This window comes from Lepidochelys kempii, chromosome 14, assembly GCF_965140265.1.
Source record: "Lepidochelys kempii isolate rLepKem1 chromosome 14, rLepKem1.hap2, whole genome shotgun sequence".
Taxonomy (NCBI): Eukaryota; Metazoa; Chordata; order Testudines; family Cheloniidae; genus Lepidochelys; species Lepidochelys kempii.
In genome coordinates, this window is record NC_133269.1 from 40,584,588 (window position 1) to 40,591,500 (window position 6,913).

Genomic DNA, 6,913 nt, shown 5'->3' on the forward strand with positions numbered 1-6,913 from the left:
TCATGGGAAGGCAGGGTCAGAGCAGGGACTGAGCTCGGCTTGAGTCAAGTTCTTCTGGTCCTGGTTCAGTGTTGTCCCTGGGCCTTTAAGGAGCCCATGCTCCACCCCTGCTTGGCATCCCAAAACAGCTCCGGGCTCCCTTGGCAGCAGAGCAAATGAAGGGTCGATCTCAAGCTCCTCTCCCCCAGCATCTCCTGCAGAGGGGCTAAGGGGAAGGAGCCCTCTGGCCCAGGGAGGACAGGGAGCTAACAGGAAAATGCTGATGGAGTCCCCTCTCCTCTCCCTTCCATTAGATCTCAGCCGAGTTCCCTAGGATGGGGCACCATGTGGCCCAGCTGGCTCTATTTGTCAGCGATCCAGACAAGGACATCAGCCGGCAGGCCAGGGAGGGGACTTACCGGCTCTACCAACTGCTGCTCCAACAGAGGGGTAAGGAACCCAGCTGGGACACGGAACCCAACAGGGGACTGAGAGTGACCACAGGTGGACAATGGGACCCCAGACCATTTCTCTCAGACTGACCCCAGCTGGAGGACAAGTCTCTCTCTGCCTCTGTTCTTCTCCACTCCACTGTGGAGCCACCATTGGGATTGGAAGGACACAGAAACTGCAACCAGAATGAGGAGAAAAGTCTCTCTCTCTCTCTCTCTCTTCCAGGCCTGACCATACATGACGCGGAAGATCTCTGGTGCTATGACTGGCACCAGGACAGCAGGCTCTTGGGCTACAAAAATACAGCCAGAGTTGGGGAGGTAAGGGCACTGTGCCAGGGCATGACACAGCCCGGGGAGTGGGGCTGGCTGGGTTCCCTGCAGTGAATGCCTCCTGGAGACAGGAGAAGAGCCCACTCCTTATTTCCAGTTCAGAGTTCCTCATCCAGCAACCAGTGGGACAGGCTGGTGCTAAAGGTCCCACATTGGAACCTCGCTAGTTGCCGTGATTTGAGTGTCTTACATGGCTGCATTGCTCCGTGGCATAAGGAGGATCCCCGGGTGGGTGAGTTAATATAGGATTATGGCTCTGGGTGTCTCTCTGCTCCTTGTCCCCCTGGCTGATCCCCAAGTGTCTGAGAGGAGAGCACTGGGTCAGTCAGTCACGATTCCTTGATCAGACCCCTGTTTAATTCCCTGCACCCTGTAGAAGCAGAGAAAGGAGGTGGGCTTTGCCCAATTCCATTGCCGGTCAGGAAGGAGAATGCCCCAACCTGGGATCTGGGTAGGGGACATAGTGAGCTCCAGAGCCAATATGGACCACATGCGCCCCCCTCATGTCTCCAGACCTGGCCAGGGAATGGCAGAGTATCTGGACCTCAGCCACTGTTCCAAAGAAACACATTGTCACTGACCCAAGTTGCGGCTACTTACTGCACGAGTAGAAAATCAAAGACATCGACCCCACCCCCCGCCCCCGTCTCACAACTGTGGAGAGAATATCCAAACCTTCGAACACACCGTAACACAGTGCCCCCAGACTGGAGTCAAAGGTGAAATGGGTGATTTCCACAACATCACAGAGGAGGCCTTGGAGTGACTCCTGGATCGACAAGGGCATCGACAGAACGCTGCTCCACAGACGCCCCGTGAGAGAGACTGTGTGAGCTTGTCCCTCCTCCCACAAGCTGAATTGCTGCAGCAGAAGAAAAGTCTCCGAGGAGTGTCTGGGATGGGGACTGGGCCATGAGTCTCCTTGTCCTTGTCAGGCTGCAGGTTGGATTCCCCTTGAAGAAACCAAGGAGCTGCAGAGGCCATTCCCAGCGACGAGAGAAATCACTAAGCTGGGGTGAAGAGACCTTTGGCTCTCAGCTCCAACCCCCTCGCCCCCCACAACACACACACACTCCTCTAGCCGCTGAGGTGCAGGAGATCTCTCTGCTGGAAGCAACACAGGGTCCCCTGTCGTCTCTGTGCCCTGCACAGCAGAGTGGGCCTGCTCACACACATTAGAGATCCATTTCCAGCCCATCCTGGCCCCTGCCATAAATTGCCCTCCCGAAAGAGCCACTGGAGGCTTTGGTCCCTAAGCACCTGCGACCTTTTCATAAAGGGGCTTCCCTGAGCCCTGGGACCCTGAAAGAGTCCTGGGGAATGAACTGCCTTGGCCACAGCAGCTCTCTTCCCTGCCCTTTGGGGCACTAGACGGTGATGGCATTGTACAGCCAGGACTTGGAGGCTGGCTCTGGGCAATCTGCTCGAGCCTCGTGTCCTCTTGCTTCTAGGTCTTTGGAAAATTCTTCTGCGACGGGCAGAAAAGATCCTTTCTGCAGACAGCAGTGCTGGCCATCCACGACCCCCTGCTGCGTGTCAGCCAGGCTGGGCTGGTGCTCGTCTACTCCCTCCTGGGGGAAGCCCAGCAACTGATGGGGGTCACGGTAAGCAGCTGCAATCGACTCAGGAGCTTGGGGTGGGGCCCAGGGCCTCATTCCCATCCGATCGCCATTCCCTGGCCAGGTAGCAAGGAGCCTAGTGGGGACTTCTGGACTTCATGGACTTCTCTTCTTAGGATGTGGTGCTCTGCTATCACTCCTGGGAAGGACAGGAGAGTCCCCTAAGTGCCCTCTGGGAACCTTTCCTGCCCCACAGAGCTGCACCCATTTTCCCCATGGCCTAGTGTCCAAGTCACCTGAGCCACCATCGAGAGTTGCTCCCATCCCTGGCAGCCTGGGAGGCCAAGGACTGACTGGAGATGGCGACTGACCAGGAAGAGCTGAGGCACATGGGCGTGGGAAGCGGGTCTTGCTGCTGGTAGGGCTGGACCCGCTCTGGAGCGATTGGGAGGATTCAGTCAGCAGGGGCTGCTGACCTGCCCCCTTCACCAGGGCTGCCATCCTGTGGCTTCAGCTTTTGTCACTGGGGTGACTTGGGGAAAGGTCTCAGCCTCTCCCCATCCCACTTCACTGCTGCCAGAAACCCTCCTGCCCCCCGCCACCCTGCTACAGCCCCCTCCCTGCCCTACCTGGGTGGGGATGGAGGTGGGGGTGGAGGAGAGGGTTCTCCGAACTTGAGCGGTGTCCCCAGGTGGGTTGGAGGTGGAACAGCTGTCAGAGGCACTGATGGGGAGGTGGCAGGAGCTCACCCGACAAGGAGGGGGGTTGGCACTGGAGGTCACTAGAGAGGACAGCAAGCCTCCATCCTGGGGGTCGGGAGGGTGAATCCACCACTCAGACATGAGCAGCTGCTGGGTGGAAATGATGGTGCTGATTCCAGGTGCCCTTAATCCTCCCTGATTCCTGGGGAGTGTCTCAGTCTCTGACATGTTCTTGTTCCCCTGCAGCACGAGGATGTCACAGCCAAGGTCATGGGCCAGCTTCACATCATCAGGCACTTGCACCAGATGCCCGAGGCGCTGCAAGGGCTGTGGCTCATCTGATGCTCTGAAAGGTTCCCCTCCTTGTTCAGCAAGTCCCGCTCCCTGCTGCAGGTACTGCTCTGTCTCACTGTAAATGCGGGGCTAGTGGAAGCAGAAATGGAGGCCCCTGGCACTCACAGAAATTCTCTCCCCTCTCTGTGGAGCTGGGTCCTTCCCTCGGCCCCCCCAAATTCCTTCATCTGGGGCAGGAGCTCTTTCCCTCATACCCATACCCCTCCCCTCTTTCCTTCATCTCACCCCCAGCCCATTCCCCATGCTCCCAGGCAGAGATCTTCCTGCCCCATATGGCGCAGAAGTACCTTTGGGTCAGGGCTACAGACTGTCTGCCCAACTGAAGCTCAGGAAGCTCCACATTTGAGGAGGTGAGGATGGGACAGAGGCTCAGGGCTAGCTTCATCTCCTGCTCTTTATTCTTCCTTTGGCCCTTCTCTGGGCTCTCAGAGTGTGACATGAAGAGGAGCCTCCTCCCCCCGTGACTTCTAGGCCCTGGGGTGTGTGACAGCCTCCCAGATGGCTGCAGTCAGAAGCTGAGCCACCTCAGGGAACAGTGGGGACAGGTCCCTTGTCCGAGGAAACCAATCAGTGGTAGTTCTCAAAGAGGCTGAGAGGGAAGACCCTGCTCCCTCATGGAGGTAAGAGCCATTGACTTCTTTGGGCATATGGGTTTCTTGGGGGAGAAATGGGATCCCTGCTGCATAGCCTGGCTGGGAGCTTCCCCCATCCCTGCGACGGAGACATCTCCATCAATGTGCCACCCTTGTTTTTTTCCTAGGAAGAGGCTCCCCAGAGAACTCCTACTCCAACCTGTTCTCCTGGGAGCGTTTCTGGGAGGAGGCTCCCATCCCTCAGTCTCCAACTCCATCATGCAGTCTCTTTCACATAACATCTCCGCTCTCCAGCTCCACTTCCCGCAGCAGGACAAATGGACCTTCAGCTCCTAGAGAACAGACTGACCTCCTTCTGATCAGCAATGGGGTTTCACCATCCCCTCAGCAAACCTGTCAGCCGGGCTAGACCAGATTTGAAAGAGGAGGGTATCTAACAGGGTGACTTGGCCTGTGGCTGCCAAGCCTGGGGCTAGGCCAAGTTGATGACCAAGTCAGCCCCACCTGAGAGGAAACAAGGGGAAACAGCAGCAAAAGTACAGAAGCAGAGCGAGCTGTTCAGTAGACAGCCTTGGGCCGAAACCTGGAGTCCAGGGTAGGACTGGGTTCTCTCACCGTCCCTAAGGAAGGGGACACAGAAGACCATAAAAACCCAAGAAGGGCAGGCCAAGCCGAAATCAGGCTGAGGAAGAGCTCCCCACGAGGGTGGAAGGCCTTGTTTCTGTTCAAGACATTTTTGGACTTTGTTTGGAAGGAGCACGACCCAGGAAGAAGTGGAGTAAAGGCCAGTCACCTGGTTGGGGGGCTGAGTTCCCAGCCAACAAACTGCAAGCGTGAGTATCAGCGGGGTTGCTAGCCCAGCGAGAAAGCGGTGACACGAGGCCTGGCCAGCATCTAGCGGTGAGTGAACTCTGGTACGCACCTGCTTCCATTCTGGAAAGAGCCTGGTATTGGAGAGTGGGTGGGGAGAGCAGGGAGGTGGGAGGGGTTCCTGAGGCTGGAGTGGGGAGGAAGCTGTGGGGCTGGGAGGGGAAGGACATGGCCCAGCTTGTGGGAGGGATCCTGCTGGCTGTGTCTGGAGCCCTGTGTAACCTCTTCTGTGGGAAGTTCCCATGGGTCAGTGGGGCCTGAATCTCTCCTGCTCCTTTGGTCTCTTTGGGCTTCACAGGAGGTGTCTGGTGAAGTGCCCTTGGACTCTGAGCCCAGCACCGCTCAGAAATTATTCGCTACCTTCAGAGAGACAGGGCACAGCTCAGCCTGTTGGGTACTCTGGAGATTCACACTTCACTTGAACACACGACACTGAGGTGGTTTTGGAAGCACAGTAACAAAGAAGAGATTTAAGTGACACTAAGGAAGAGAAAGAGACAAATTTCAAAGAGACAAACAAAACACAACACACTTTGTAGTGATTTAAACTGAATCTTAACAAGTCACAATCTTTGCCTTGGCAGTTTCCAGACTAACATCTCAGCTTTCCTAACAGACCTTCTTTGATGTCCCTGTAGGGTAGAAAACTTCTCTGTCGAATCCGCTGATTTGATTGCTTCGTCTTCTTCTGGGCTGCCTGGACCCTGACTGTAACATCTCTCTGGCCCAGCCTCTTACACAGATGTGTGCTGCAGCCAGCCCAGTGCAGGGAGCAGTGGAGACAGATGATCTCATCCTGTCAGACCAAGAAACAGGGGTCCCAGTGAGGCTTAGATGGAAGATCCAGGCATCTCCTGGAGGTAAGAACCGTCCACTCTTCCGGGCACTTGGAGCTGTTGCAACGAAGAGGGGGCTCCTGTTCCATAGCCTATTTTCATCATGACTGTGTTTTTTTTATTCTCAGAGGATGTGTCCGGGACCCTGGAGACTCTTTCGTGAAGGAGGTTTGAGCGGGGAGAGATCAGTCACTGTCATGACCCCCGGATCATTAACCCGGGTCTCCAGGGTTCCTGGGAGCAGCCACCTGGAAACCTACGAAAAACTGCTTACCTAGGACTGACGAAGTCCAGACCCAATTTGAGGCTCCATCCCTGAGGACCTATTGGCAAAGTCCCAGAACAGCTAATCGGCCCCCGGGACCTCCTTAAACCAACAGCAGGAACAAGGAGCTGTCTGAACACCCGAGCTCCTCCCCGGCTCTGGACCGTGTGTTGGCTGTTCCTGCTCCCACTCCCCAGGCTTGATTTCCTGGCATCCGGACTCGGGGTGACTCATCTGGCTTGAGGTGCTGAACACAATTTGGTCTTTTGCTTCTGCTCTTCCAGTGTCCTGACCCAGCTGACTCTCGACTCCTGCCTTGTGAGTGTGGACTCTGCCTCTGACCACTAGGTCTGGCTGCTCATGACCCGGCCATGACACTGACTTTTCGACAATTCCTCCAGTGCCCTTTTCTGCTCTCCAGCTCTGCTCTCCCAGAAAGACACACCGATCTCTGGCTCCCAAAGTCCTGCTTGCCTGCTATTCAAGGACTCAGGGGGAGAGCTTGTCTTGCCCCCTCCCCTACCACAGCTGTTTTTCCTCGGGGACTCTCCCTAGCGCAGAGGAGAGTCCGTCCTGGCAGCAATTCAGGAAGTCACAGAAGGGACGGTCTGCTCAGCTCCCTCTGCAATGCCACTGCCCGAGACCATTAGGAGTGGGTGCCCAGTGACTGCGCCGGCAGCTCCTTGAGAGACTCCTGGGGGCAGGGCAGTCGTGTTTCCCGGTGACCGCGGGAAGCCATGCAAAGCGTGCGGCATTGAGGAGACTCTCCTGCTGTCCCAAAGGGTTTCTGTTCTCCTGCACGGTCAGACCGTGGGGCCGGCTGGCAGAATGGGGAAGAGCTGGTTGGTGATGAGTCGGAGGAATCACCATAGAGGTGGCAGCAGCTGCAGATCCTGGAGTCCCTGTGGTCGGGTTACCATGCGTCCGGATTTTCCCGGACATGTCCGGCTTTTTGGGTTTTAAATCGCCCT

General features: G+C 56.5%; 1 long non-coding RNA gene across 1 annotated transcript; it reads left to right on the forward strand.

Annotated features, from left to right (window-relative positions):
• Positions 1–3,295: 3,295 nt before the first annotated feature.
• Positions 3,296–4,184, forward strand: LOC140897940 (uncharacterized). The gene is made up of 3 exons (XR_012154887.1): positions 3,296–3,417; positions 3,808–3,998; positions 4,139–4,184. It is a non-coding gene; the product is annotated as an uncharacterized lncRNA (long non-coding RNA).
• Positions 4,185–6,913: the final 2,729 nt, after the last annotated feature.